Consider the following 15,470-nt stretch of genomic DNA (forward strand, 5'->3'; position numbering starts at 1 on the left):
AAAATGAAGAAAGCTGCCTCTTCTAAAATGGTTAATTTCAGGACCCTGGGTTAGGGATTTTTTGGGGGGGTTACATAGTCTGAAAATAAATTAATGCTTTGAAATCTGCTCTTTGGTATTAACCGACCATTTATGATGATATAATTTAAATAATTTACATGTATTGTGCTCAGAAGCCAGATACTGAAATGTGTGTAGTTCCAGAAAAAAACAGATTAAGTGCATATCGATTTATGCTACATATCTGATATTAATTCGCTATGTACATTCTGTTTTACTACATTCTGTTCTACATACATTCTGCTTCACTAACCTTAACCCAAACCGGTCTACAGAAAAGTTATATCTAAGCTCTGATGACTACATGCATTTAGGCTAGCATAACTACTTGTTTTATTTTCTGTAATGTTCTTTTTGTACTGAGTGGTTTTCTTTGTTCAGCATAGTGGACTAACTCTGCAGTTGTGGTAAGTATAATTATTTTTTTTTATTGATTTTAAATATTTTTATGCGAAAATTACCATCAAGCCGTGTGTGCAATGAAGATATTTGGTGATGAATACATGTAGTTATTTCTGTGATGGGAGAGTTGGATTCTAGCAGCACTTTTTATAATACAGAACATTTATATATCCCCACTTGAAAAGCGAGAGGGTATATAGTATACAGTTATGGAATGGGTACGAAGGAAATAGCAAATTTATGGCTCCCCGAGGGAGGAAATATTTTCCAAGGCGGCGAAACTAAAATTTGCTATTGAGCTCATTGCTCAGAGTACCTCTTGTTTACATAACTATAATAATAAATAGAAAATAAATATCCCCAAGGTAGTGTTGAAGATTTCACTTTTTAATAAGGGTATAGTTTTCTATTTATAGACGTTATATGATGACGTTGTGGTCGAGCGCTTCTTATAGTGCAAGTTTCGTTGCAGTCTACAGAATGGATAATGTTGGCAAGGTTTTATCTATGTCTTTTCCAATTTATTAGCATAAGTTATTACAAAATACGTCAGATATCAATTTGACGAATTTCTCTCAGTATGCTCCCTTAATATACCCAGGTTTTTTTTTTTTATGGAAAATATATTTATTAACTTATATTTATGTTTGGCTTATTTGGATGATTGGACAGATCTCCTATAAAAAATACTATATCAAATTAAAGCTTACTATAGTTAACTATAGTACCAAAGAAAGAAACTTTGGAACTTTGATTTATTACAGTAAAATGTTTGGATCTTTGATTTACTCATGTTAAGATAGTGAAAACTTTGGAACGTTGATTTATTATAACAAATATATTTCTTCTTATATACAGTTTAAATAATATTAATAATAGCCTCGTCTGTTGGAACCATTACATATTGTTCATGAAGTCTGTTTTTCTTTAATCATTACAAGTTTAGAAAAAATAAAAAAAAATAAACGGTTGTCACACTACATTTATACCAAAACAAAGTAAAAAAAAAAACATTTAATAGCTTTATAATAAATATTTTCTTATAACTAATCATAAACTCATTGGTTTCAGATGGTGTTAAAAGTTTTTGAAATCTTTAATCATTACCAGTTTAGAAAAAAAAATGGTTGTCATACTACATTTGTACCATAACAAAGTAAAACAATAGGCCCATGGGCCACATCACTCACCTGAGAAGCTTTGACCATTCTGTTCTTTACTAGATTTCATCCTTGTAATACATATTGTGACCCCATCCTTACCCACGGATCATAATTTAGACAATTTGAAATCTACACTACCCCAGGATGCTTCAACATAAGTTTTAGCTTTTTTGGTACTTGAGAAAAAGATTTCTAAGATTTTTCCTATATATCTCTATGTAAAACTTTGATTCCCCGTTGTGGCCCCGCCCAACCCCCGGGGGTCATGATTTGAACAATTTAGCATCTACATTTCCACAGGGTGTTTCCACATAAGTTTCAGCTTTTCTGGCCTAGTGGTTCTTGAGAAGAAGATTTTCAAAGATTTTCCCTATATATTTCTATGTAAAAATTTAATTCCCCATTGTGGCCCCGCCCAACTCCCAGGGGTCATGATTTGAACAATTTATAGAATCTACACTACCCCAGGATGCTTTCACATAAGTTTCAACATTTCTAGTGCAGTGGTTCTTGAGAAGAAGATTTTCAAAGATTTTTCCTATATATTTCTATGTAAAACTTTGATTCCCCATTGTGGCCCCGCCCAACCCCCGTGGGTCATGATTTGAACAATTTAGAATCTACACTACCTGAGAATGCTTCCACATAAGTTTCAGCTTTTCTGGCCAGGTGGTTCTTGCGAAGAAGACCCCATCCTTTTCCCTCCTTGTGAAGGGACTTTGCCCTTCATTTTTACAATTTAAATTTCCTTTTACCCAAGGATGATTTGTACCAAGTTTGGTTAAAATTTGCCCAGTGGTTCTTAAGGAGAAGTCGAAAATGTGAAATGTTTACAGACGGACAGACTGACGGACGGACAGACGGACAACGGACAAAATATGATCAGAAAAGCTCACTTGAGCCTTCGGGTCAGGTAAGCAAAAAAATATTTAATGGCTTTATTATAAAAAATTTCTTATAACTAATCATAAATTCATTGGTTTCAGATGATGTTCACCATTTACGAAATAATCGTCATTTTTCGAGTGCTACATCACGTAATCTGTCTAATGGGTAAGTAATCTGTACCGTAATGAAAAAAAATAATCTCTGAAAAACAATTTGAAAATTCAAAATTTATATTATTAGATTTATTGAATTTACATAAAAAATACTGACCAAATATATTTTAAAAAAAATACTTCTATAATATTATATTTTATTTTCATTCTTTGCTTTTAAAGAAACTATTCCTCTATCTTATCTAGCAATCTAAAGTTAGGAATTAGCCTCATGTACACGTAACACAGTCGACCATTAATCTGTAACAATCATCCAGCAATTAATAACATCCGTTTGCAATCTAAGACATCCAGAAATTTAAAACAGCCATTCAGTAACCTAATGTAAGCATTCGTCCATCTTTAAAAAATTCCTTTTATTTCACACAGGCATCTAGAATTCTTAAACAGGTTTCAAGCGACTAAAATGTAAACCTATCAAGGAATCTTACTCTGCCATTTAGTAAATTTATGATTAACACATCCATTCATCTATTTAATTTAATACCGATATCCAACTATCTAAAACATCCAGCAATCCCAAACAACCATGTATCAATGTATGGCAGCCACTCAGCAATCAAACACAGCCTTCCTGGATTCATAAATAAAATGAAGCTCCTAATTAAGCTTTCAATTTTATTTTTTCATAAATAAATAGGCGTTCATGGCAAATTAAACGGGTTGAGGAAAATAATAAACCCCAAAAGGCTAAGCAGCATTCTCAATGCCTATATCTTACCAATAAAAAAATTGGGGTCCCAGCTCCCTCCCCTCGACCTTTGCCCGGTTTCGATGCATATTCTATATTCATACATGTATATGTAAATGTATTTAGTGGTTTGACGTTGAAACTTTCAATAAATGAGCTAACTAAAAAAACATGAAAACTAGACATTGTTAAGTATAGTAAATCCGATAAGAGAGAAAGAATTTTCATAGTATTGAAAAATCAAATCGCCACTTTTTAAAAAGAAAAATGTGATGTTTTAAGTTGTTCATATTTAGCCATCACCACCCTCTCTGGTACATCTACCGAACGTATTGCTGACTAGAACTTTTTAAAAGAAACGAAATTATGATATTAAAAATAATTTACATTTTTTTATCTAAATGATCAATTACCCTGTATCGAAACCTAAAAATATTTAAAACATCACTATCTCAGGTCCCCAAGTGACCTTATCACAAAACTTTATGAATTATTTATCATATACCGAAAAACTTTAAGAATATTGATCAAGCGATAAACATTTTTTTAAAGTGCGTTAACATATGCATAGTCGATATCAAGGCATTTTGAAAAGAAATGTCATGTTTTTAAATGCGTGAGATTACTGAGATAGGTCCCGAATTTGACGCACTTTGTAATTTCTTTCAAAGTGCGTAATTTTTCAAAGTGCGTTGTAACAATGGGGTCATTAAAACTTTACCAAAAACATCAAACACCACTGGGCCAAGAAAACTGAAACTTATGTGGAAGCATCCTAGGGGAGTTTAGGACAACTACCAAAAGTATAATTAATATTACTTTTTAAATTAAAAAATTGACAAATGTTTCTACTGTTTTGTAATTTTGCAGTAACTTCCGCTTATAAATAAAAAGATAAATATTATGAAATTTCACGAAATTTTGAATCAACCCTTGTTTATTCAGATATATTCTTAAAGAACCCGACGGTATTTATTGTGCTAAGAAAAATGGTACAAAAACATACAATCTATTGTCAATTGGTTTTATCGGTCACTAATTTAGAGATCTAAGTTGAATATAATCGCCTTTGTTAGGTCTTGCAAAGTCCATTGGTTTTGGAGATCAAAGATCTTATAAATTGACAAAAATTTTATAGAGCCCAGATATCGATAAACTCCCAATGTCAACTCCCAACAGCATTTACAGGTTGGCCTGAGGTTTCGAGAGTTCATAGATCTTTTAGTTTGAAATCAGAGAATCCACTTCTAGTTGTCATGTATGGATGAGTGCACTGCTCCCAACATGCTTAAGATTGTGAGCAACTGTGAAATATAGCACAAAAATAAGTCATAGCAAATTAATAAACAATATCAGACTTATACAGAATTTTTCAGTCCATATTGCTAAGTTTTTTTCTTTCTGTATAAGTATTTAAATAATTAATTTTCTTTTTCAGATTATGATGCTAAATGCAGATACAGTGTTCGTATGCCAGAAGCGTCTTGGCACACAGCTTATGATGTGTGTGAACAGAATAACCAGACTCTGGCTGAAATTACCTCCCTTTCTGAGATGTACTTCATAGAGATTTTACTCGAAGACGTAGACAGTCTTTTCTCGGATCCAGTCAAGTAAATTTAAACAGAAAAGATATCAACTGTAAAAACATAGTATTGATATACCCTTGATTAAATTTGTTTATATACAACATTAATTGCTTGTGACAATTTTCTTTTGAACATGCATTGCTAAAGACAATTTTCTTTATATTCTTCATACCTTGACTAGTCATTACGTACAAGAGTCCTTTCTATGTTTTTTTTGTTTTAAAGTGTGTCTAATGGTTTATGGATCGGAGGATTTATGCGAACTTCAGACAAGGAGATTCTGACTCGTAATTGTAAATCCTTGAAGTTCTTATTATCAATACATATACCCGCAGAAGAATTTACGGAAGAGATACGTTGTTTGTACTATAATAGAACAGCAATGAAAATCTACACAGACAACTGCAAAAAGACGAAACCCTTCATTTGCGAGAGAAAAGAGATAGGTATTTATACAAAATTTAATTCACAAAAAGTTTATGGGATCGGGCAGCAGGCAAAACCTTTTTTAGCCTTCTCCCTAAAGAAAACACAAAAGAAAAGAAAGATGTATAATAGTTATTGTATGGAACGAATTTTTCTATTTAATTTGGATTTCTATTTTATGCAGAATCAAATAGAATAAGTATCATTTTTAAGAAACAAACTTCAGTTTAATATTGCTGCAACAAACATAAAAAAAATAAAACACAAACACACACAGAAAAAATAGACTGTCTATTATAAGCATAAACAGAATGTATTCCTAAAATCTTATTCATACATTATATAATTAATTCTTATTAAAGTCATCATTTCGTGAATTCTATGGTCGATACTATGACCTTGTCCGCAAATACAATTTATCATTGAGTCAAATGCTGACTGACGTTTTTCATACCAATTGTTAGTCCATTATTTATACACTGAATTGACGACGGATTTTTCCGTTATTTCCTGATCATGACAACGAGCACACGGCGGGTGTGACCGGTCGGCAGGGGATGCTCACTCCTCCATGGCACCTGATCCCACCTCTGATGTTTTGGAGGTCCGTGTTTGCTCTGCTCTTATTATACCCGCACTTTCTAAAGAAAGTTCGGGTATATTGTTGTTACTCATGTCCGTCCGTCCGTCCGTCCGTCTGTCACACTTTTCTTCCCTGAACTCCTCCTACATTTTACACAGTAGCTTAATCATCTTTTGGGAGATGGTTGGTGGTGTCATGTAGATGTGCAGTAAAGTTTCGGAATTTTGATTTTGCCCCGAGGGGTCAAATGGGGGTCGAAAAATGATGTTTTTTGTGCAAAAAGCCCTGTTTTCCCTGAACTACTTCTACATTTTACTCAGCAGCCTAATCATCTTTTGGGGGATGATTGGTGGTGTCATGTAGATGTGCAGTAAGGTTTCGAAATTTTGATTTTGCCCCTGGGGGTCAAATGGGGGTCGAAAAATAACGTTTTTTATGCAAAAAGCCCCGTCTTCTCTGAACTACTTCTACATTTTACACAGTAGCCTAATCATCTTTTGGGAGATGGTTCGCAGTACAGTTAAGGCAACATTTTCTGTAAAAAGTCACCGAAAATGATACACTTAATGTTTAATTGTTTAATTTTTCGGGACATTCTAATTAAAATAGCTTTATGTTATCTTGAAGAGTATGTCCATCGCTATTCACATCGGTATTTTTTGTCATCATGTGACCCTCTTAAGTCACGTGGGCTCCGAATTTAGGTCAACAAATGAATTGTCAAATTTAACCAAAAAGTTCAAGGGCAAGGCAAACAAAGAAATAAGTGTTTTAAATTGTCCCTATGTATCTATACTTTTGCAAAAACAATGCTCATTCAGTTAGTTTTCCGATATATTTAAGTTATTCAGCTAAAACAGACAGTAGCATATGAAAAATAGGGTATTTTCCTAATTTCATAGATAATTATAAATTATCTAAAGGATTACAAAGAAATGAGCATCACTTTTTGAAAACTATACAGTAAAACGAATAATTTAAAATAAAAACCTACTTTTTAGATTGTCGCCTTGCCCTTGAACTTTTTGATTAAAAATTGACATCTTGGTACAGTCAATCTAAATAAAGATTTCAAACGTATCGCCGACCCAGCATGGGAGATAACTCTGTAGTACTTGATATAGTTTGTTTACCTCGTAGATTTTGAATAAATATACTTGCGGACTGCCCTGGGATTTTTTACTAAATCAAACGGTATGCATAAAACATCCTGAACATTTGTTCCTTCTATTTTGTGACTTCGTTCTCTATACAATATATGAATGATGTATGCTAAAAGACGTCTTTCAGACCTTCCGCATTTCCTCAAATATGTGTCAACACACAATATCATGCAGCTACATGTAGTGTAAATTTTGCTGCAGCATGTAATCCAAAACGCCGATTGTTAATAAAAATGGAATTATTCAATTATAATTTTAAATAATCAATTGATAGGCTCCATCAATGCAACATTTAATTCGATAACTATACAACTCTGTCACTACTGTACATACACTTATGTAACGTTACACATAAGAAAATGTTTTGGTTTGTTTCATTTTATTTTCGCATACGAGATTCTATCATGATGGCTTTCATTTAAACCTTCAACTCCTAAGGAATTTAAGTTGTACGTTTTAAGAACTAAGTGGATAGCATTCATATTCCTGTATTTGGTAAGAAGACTACCATTTCATTCCGAAAGAGGAGGGGGGGGGGGCATTTCTCGAAAATGTTGACTGGATAAGAAATAAATAATCTGCCCCAGACCAGCGCTCACCTCTTATGAATTAGAAGGTTGTTTTTTTTGGTTTTTTTTTTTTTTGCTTGCCAGACATTTTTTCAGTGAAGAGGAAAATAAATAATCTGTCCTTCATCTTATTGGAAATAAATATTATTTTAAAAAAATGACGTGGGAAAACATGCCAACCAACCCTTTCCTTCAGAATAAAATGGTGGTCCCCTTACATGTACCTGTTTTGAATCAATAATCTCCTTTTTAGTTCCTTTTATAGAAAAACAAATTAACACTATGTACATGCTGGAAATAACATCTTGATGGAGATTGACACCCACCACACAAAACATATGCAAGTTGAGACTTCCAAATCTTAATACTAGCCTTTTCAATAATTATACAGTATAAGTAAATGCATATGAAAAAGTAAAAGCATAATTTATTGATCAAGAAAATTTATTTCATAAACAGCTTTTCAAATTCATAGGTAGACTTTATAAGGAATACTGAGCAGGTGCAAATTATTTCCATCACTTCATGTTCTTGTGGATGAAGTCACTTCTGAAAATACAAGTATGAGAAAGTCAGGATATACATGTATACATACCATTATTGAGAGTAAATTGGTGTTTAAAATTAAATTAAATTCAAAACAATGTATTAAAACATGGAGCATTGAATGCATGATTAATTGAAAAATAAATTAAATGCAATTCTACTGTTATATTTTATGATTTTGCCAGGAATATTGCTTGGTTTATAATAGCTAATATCATGGAGCATACCATTTTCCTTAAATGATGGATTAACTTGCTGCCTGAATGAATTCATAGATCCAATTCTTTGGGAATAGCTGCAACATATTATAATGCTATGAGATTACTAAATGAAATACATTGTAGAATAAAATGACATTACACACACAAAACAAATCATGATATACAAGATATTAAAAAGAAACAAAGTTGTGTTACAAAACTTTTCTGGGAAATTAAAACCTCTGACATTTACTAGACAAAGTAATTAGTATATGAAAAAAACATTCTTTCATCTTTACCAAAATGAAAAATAAATATAATCACACCTGCATCTTAAAAAATGTGAAATGCTTTAGAAGTATACATACCCTGTGGAGAAATGGAAGGGGTTTTATTTAGTCATCCTCAAGCCTGGAACTCTTGACAGCTAACTACAATAGTAGAAGATTTATATATCATATAATTAGAACAAAAATAATGTATAATTACAGAATTTCATTGACTTGACATGCAATCAAACTAAAAAAATATTTTATTTCCCCCATTAATTTAGAAATTCTATAAATTTACAAACATAGATTTAAACTGACTACTGTAGGTTTTCTTTTCAACTTTAATGATACAAAAAATATTTTATAGATATATTATGTAGCATGTTTGTATACTGTCAGAAAGAAAACAACCTAACATGTTCAGTAAATCATTGTCAACTAATTTACTGAAACAATGAAATTTCAAATTTAATTTAGTGTAAATCTGTATTACTGTTGTGACTGTTGTCACAGTTGATCCCCATTACTACACATAATGTCTCAAAGAATATAAGCGAATTGACAAGATCTCTGTACCATATATTTATGGTACAATTACATAAAAAATTCTAATATAAAAAGTGTGCAACTTTGTATGTGTATGTTGGAACTGTTGGGGGGGGGGGGGGGGGCATAATATACACACAATCGCAATACACTGCATTAGGTTTTCACTGACTGTGATACATGTAATACATGTAAATGATCATGTACACACTCGCTATCGGATTTTTCTATAAAATATCTAGATATTGCACATACATGCGCATAAATACCTGGGCTAAATGTACTGCAGAGATGGATCTAGGGAGCTGGATGATGATCGTCTCAGTCTTCCATTATCTTCCGAAATAATGTTCTCATATTCTCGTAATAGGGTTAAACAATGCCTTGTCACTATCTTATCCCTATTTTCTAATAAGATTCCCCGGTTATTGCATTAAAATCCATTGCATATCTCAGCTGATGTCGCCACGTTTGTAGATGTAAACAACACTCCGTGTCATCGAGTGCAAGCGTTTGGCTGAAGCCGAATGCAGCTAAGCGGCACATAAAAAGTGAATTATTTTTATAGATATGCTATTCTATGTAAGAGAAAATCACTAATAAGTATTTATTTAAACATGAAAATATTGACGTTTGCTACAAATTCTTGCAAATATCGGTAAATAGTTATTTTGAGCTCTATTTCCTTATAAGGATTAATCAGGGCGGAGCAACTGTCATGACGTCAGACCTCATTATAACCTCATTACCATATTTTTTTCATGTGTTGCCTTAACTGTACTGCGTTGGTGGTGTCAGGTAGATGTGCAGTAAGGTTTTGGAATTTAGATTTTGCCCCGGGGGGTCAAATGTGGGTCGAAAAATAACATTTTTTATACAAAAAGCCCCGTTTTCCCTAAACTCCTCTTACATTTTACTCAGCAGCCTAATCATCTCTTGGGAGATGGTTGGTGGGGTCATGTAGATGTGCAGTAAGGTTTCGGAATTTTGATTTTGGGGGGTCAAATGGGGGTCGAAAAATGATGTTTTTTATGCTAAAAGCCCCGTCTTCTCTGAACTCCTCTTACATTTTACTCAGTAGCCTAATCACCTTTCGTGAGATGGTTTGTGGTGTCATGTACATGTGCAGTAAGGTTTCTGAATTTAGATTTTGTCCCGGGGAGTCAAATGGGTTTCGAAAAATGACGTTTTTTATGCAAAAAGCCCTGTTTTCCCTGAACTCCTCTTACATTTTACTCAGCAGCCTAATCATCTTTTGGGAGATGGTTGGTTGGGTCATGTAGATATGCAGTAAGGTTTCGAAATTTTTATTTTGCCCTTGGGGGTCAAATGGGGGTCGAAAAATGATGTTTTTTATGCTAAAATCACAGTGTTCTATGAACTCATCGTACATTTTAATCAGCAGCCTAATCACCTTTCGGGAGATGGTTAGTGGTGTCATGTACATGTGCAGTAAGGTTTCTGAATTTTGATTTTGTCCCAGGGGGTCAAATGGGGGTCAAAAAATGACGTTTTTTATGCAAAAAGCCCTGTTTTCCCTGAACTCCTCTTACATTTTACTCAGCAGCCTAATCATCTTTTGGGAGATGGTTGGTTGGGTCATGTAGATATGCAGTAAGGTTTCGGAATTTTGATTTTGCCCTGGGGGGTCAAATGGGGTCGAAAAATGATGTTTTTTATGCTAAAAGCCCCGTCTTCTCTGAACTCCTCTTACATTTTACTCAGCAGCCTAATCACCTTTTGGGAGATGGTTGGTGGTGTCATGTAAATGTGCAGTGAGGTTTCGGAATTTTGATTTTGTCCCAGGGGGTCAAATGGGGGTCAAAAAATGACGTTTTTTATGCAAAAAGCCCCGTCTTCCCTGAACTTCTCCTACATTTTACAAAGTAGCCTAATCATCTTTTGGGAGATGGTTGGTGGTGTCAGGTAGATGTGCAGTAAGGTTTTGGAATTTAGATTTTGCCCCTGGGGGTCAAATGTGGGTCGAAAAATGATGTTTTTTGTGCAAAAAGCCCTGTCTTCCCTGAAGTCCCCCTTAATGTTACTTAGAAGCCTAATCATCTTTTAGGAGAGTTAAATATTTTGAAAATTATGTAAAACATCAACGTCAAGGGGTAAAAAAGCATCGCATGCTGGGAAACAACTTGAATTCTTATGAGTAATTAATGTACATGTCAAATGTGAGAGTCATATCTCATCTCAATCAAAAGTTATAAGCAAAAGCAACATTTTTGAAAAGTAGGTTAGGCTTGACCGCTTCAAGGGCAAGGTCACAGAGTAAAAGTCATGATTTATTTGGAAAGGTCTTATCACAGGCAATAATATACATGCATTATGATATGAATGCCCTAACTTTTCTCTTTCAAAATGATGAATTTATAACAATTTAATTTTTTTGCAAGTAGGTCAAACTTCTAGGTCACATGTAAAAAAAAAAACCATGCCATTCTCACAGGTAAATACTAATACATAAGTTTAATATGAATGTCTCTTCTCATCCAGTAAATATGACTGTGATGACCAAGGTTAAATTTATTGAGACAGATGGACAGTCTTACATACAAATGTACATATTTCTATATGAATTGGGTAAAATTGGCCCAGTGGTTCTAGAGAAGTTAAAAATGTAAAAAAGTTTTCAGACAAACAGATGGACGACACGTCACGACAGACGTTATATGCTAAGGAAACCAGAAAAGCTCGAATGAGTGTTTTGAAAGGGTTACAATATGGTTACAGTATTTGAAAAGCTGTTTTTTTCATGCAGAGATATGCATGACCAACATATTCATGTTTTATATTTTCTTTAGTAATTTGTTAGTTTGTTGTGAATACATCTCTCTTGGGAATTTTTCCCTCATATGGAGACACCACCAAATAATAATGAAGACAAGATGTGTTTGTGAAACACTGATGTCCCTGTATGGAAGCCTATGGCGAAGGTTGAAGTTTCTCAAATATATGTCAAACTCAAAGGTCAAGGTCAAAGGGTTCAAATTGTTAGTATCAGAAGAAAGTCTTGTCACAAGGAATGCATATGTGAAATAAAGAAATCCCTAGTAATTCCTGTTCGAAAGTTAATTGCCAAGGTTAATTTTTTTTAAGTGGTTCAAACTCTAGTGTCAAGGTCAAACATATTTATACCTGTTAACAGTTCACAATGAATACACATGTTAAGCATGAAAGCCCTAGCACCTACTGATCAAAATTTAGGCCAAGTTTAAAGTTTGGTATTTTTCTTGTAAAAATGTGTATCCTAGGTCAAGCGATCAGAGGTAAAAATTAATGGTACCCAAATAAAAGGTCTTAATTGTCACAAGAAATAAACCTATAAAATGTGGAAGCCATTTGTATAGCCCATCCCACTTAAAACTTATGGGCAAGGTTATAATTTCTGCAGACAAATTACAGACATAATATAAACACAAGAAACAAAATATGCATAATTAGTCAAATGGAATAAAATATGATATTTAATTGGAATCACAAAATAGATTGTTATTTCAGGGACAGGGAGTGGGTAGGGAGATTGGAATCCCCCCATCCCCCTCCCCCCCCCCTGGAATTTGCTTTGTTATTTAAACAAGACTATATACTGAAGCAAATAAAAAATGACTTTGGACATCCTCCCCTAACTTAGAAAACATTGACTACACTATCATTGTTTTCATTTTGTTTATTTGTTTTCAGTTTTTTTTTTCTCCTGCTTGTCAGGAAATTCTGGGCTGGAATTTTTTGACTGAGATGTGAACCCCCCTCCCTACTCCCGAAAAAAATTCTGGATCCGCACCAGTATTGGCAGTAACTGAATGTCACATCGACAACGGGAGATAACTTCACAATATGAAATTCGTCTAGTGTGGCATGCGATGATCTTTGACCCTTTTTGAACTTTAACCTAATCGTTTGGGTTTATTTTTACCCCCCACTATACTTAAACTTGTACTTACCGACTGCCATATAGGTCTTGTCAACTTCATGAAATATAAATCCAATTATAACACAAAATGAATTAATCCAATGCACACCAGACTGCAGCCATGTGCTAATTCCATTCGTCGATTCCGTTAGTCTGGTTCACGCCCCCGCCACTTCGTTTCACTTCCAAAACGAAGTGAAACGAAGTGGCGGAGGCGGGAACCAGACTACGATTCCGTCACCTTATCAGATGAAGTGGGAATCGGCCGAGGTGTGCCAAATGGTGTTTAATCTAAAAATATGATAATGGGTGACGCAACGTGATGTGATGTAGAAATTTACATGTTAACATGTATAGTACAAGAACAAATTTTAAATTAATTCATAACAAACGATGTTTTAACAAAACTTTTCCATCTAGCCTATTCCAAAAAGTATGTGCTGTGTGATTGTGGTGGAATCAGAAGGAAACGGTTTGCATTTTTGTAAGATAATAAATTATTTTATAAAGGGTCTGTTAGCCCCTCCCCCCTCCTTTCTAGAAAGCTATACTAATTAGCCAGGCACGTAGCATCGTCTTTAAATGTAAGGGGGGGGGAGATTTTTCTTACCTGGAAAAGTTGACAAGCAAAGAAAAAACTTGCCCAAAGTTGAAAAAGCTACTTATTTCAGTGCCAGTTCCTTGGCATACAATACTACATTTCCCTTTTATAACTTTACCGTAGTATTAACGGTGTGTGTGTGTGTGGGGGGGGGGGAGGCAACCTGTAGGTGGGGCTAAGACCCTTGCCCCCCCCCCCCCCCCCCCCCCGGTGCGTACAGGTACAGAGAATATGTAAATGGGTTGAACAGTTGAATATGGACCTTTAGTTGTGAAAATTAAAAATTATTAGAATTATTAATTGTGAATTCAATAAAATTACGGTACATATATTTTTTCACAGATGTCCATGTATGTCAGTTACACGGGGTTACATGAGTCTCTCTCTCTCTCTCTCTCTCTCTCTCTGATATTGATTTTTATACACTTTGGAAAAAGAATAACTCATAAAAATAAATGCATACAAGTACTTTCACTTAAAGGATTTAAAAAAAATAAATAACACTTGAGAAAAGAATGTTTTCCGTTAATTAACGAGAAATACGCTAGGAAATTATTGTATCAATTTTGTGTTTCTTCTCTCAATTCTCTGATCTAAAACATGTGTATTTTACTCGGGAATATACATGTACATATGCTTAAATCCTACACTAAAACTTTGATTAAATGCAGCTCAGACTTTATACGACATATGTTACACGAATTCTAGTCAATGCTATTTTAATTAGTCTTTCTTCGTTACCTGAGGACGAGATTAAATTATTCATTTAGAATTCCATTCAAAGTTTTAATACTATATAGTGAATAAATTATTTTACAAATAAAAAATTCTAATGAAATTTTAATTCAAATGAAATAGGCCTTTAATTGTCACCAAATGTGTTCCTGTAAGTAAAAGTTCTATGCTATGACATACAATCGAGCAAAAACGCAGTTTCTTGGTATCGGTCGCAGAAGACGAACTACTGCTGTATATGCAGCAATTTCAGAGGTAAAACTGTAGATGGACATGTCATCAGTCTCCAAAAAATTTCTAGATATACAAAGAAAATATGGCTGCAGCAGGCTAGATTAATTCGTAAAAAACTTTATAATAACTTTATAACTAAAAATTTGTTCCGCAAATTTTGTAAATAATGATGATCCGTCTGCAATACATCCACTACCGAAAATTAGCTTATTAGCTTTTTTATTTAAATAGGCCTATTCGAATATGTATCAGCATTTTATCAGTAATTTGTTTCGGGGTTTTTTTTTTGTAAAGGGGGGGGGGTCACACGTACAGCACCTCATTATAGTACTACACAGATTAATACAAATCAAGAAAGAGACTATGAGTGGGCAATTTAAAAAAAAATACGAATCAGTTAAGATTTCTTTTTATTCACAAACACAATAACATTTTTCCACATGACAGAGGCATTACACCATGAACATGTTTACATCAAGAACGTCCGCGGAAGTGACTTTATTTATAGCGCATGCGTATTAAACACAGTAAAAGAGTTCCCTTCAGGGGAAATAACTCACCGTTTGAAAATGGGGAATTATGAGCAAAACATTTATCAAAACATTTATCTAATTTACATCATTAATAGAATTCAAACTGGTATATAATGAATTAAGCATGTAAAATAAATGTAAGAGGCTCTGAGTTATATAGGTCACAGGGTCTGAGAA

At 33.8% G+C, this 15,470-nt stretch overlaps 1 long non-coding RNA gene across 1 annotated transcript; it reads right to left on the reverse strand.

Annotated features, from left to right (window-relative positions):
- Positions 1 to 8,140: 8,140 nt before the first annotated feature.
- Positions 8,141 to 10,049, reverse strand: LOC134264793 (uncharacterized). The gene is made up of 4 exons (XR_009991618.1): positions 9,541 to 10,049; positions 8,822 to 8,884; positions 8,481 to 8,548; positions 8,141 to 8,256 (listed from the first exon to the last, which is right to left on the reverse strand). It is a non-coding gene; the product is annotated as an uncharacterized LOC134264793 (long non-coding RNA).
- Positions 10,050 to 15,470: the final 5,421 nt, after the last annotated feature.

This window comes from Saccostrea cucullata, unplaced genomic scaffold, assembly GCF_032062105.1.
Source record: "Saccostrea cucullata isolate Sc308-1 unplaced genomic scaffold, CSIRO_AGI_Scuc_v1 ctg10823, whole genome shotgun sequence".
Lineage (NCBI taxonomy): Eukaryota > Metazoa > Mollusca > Bivalvia > Ostreida > Ostreidae > Saccostrea > Saccostrea cuccullata.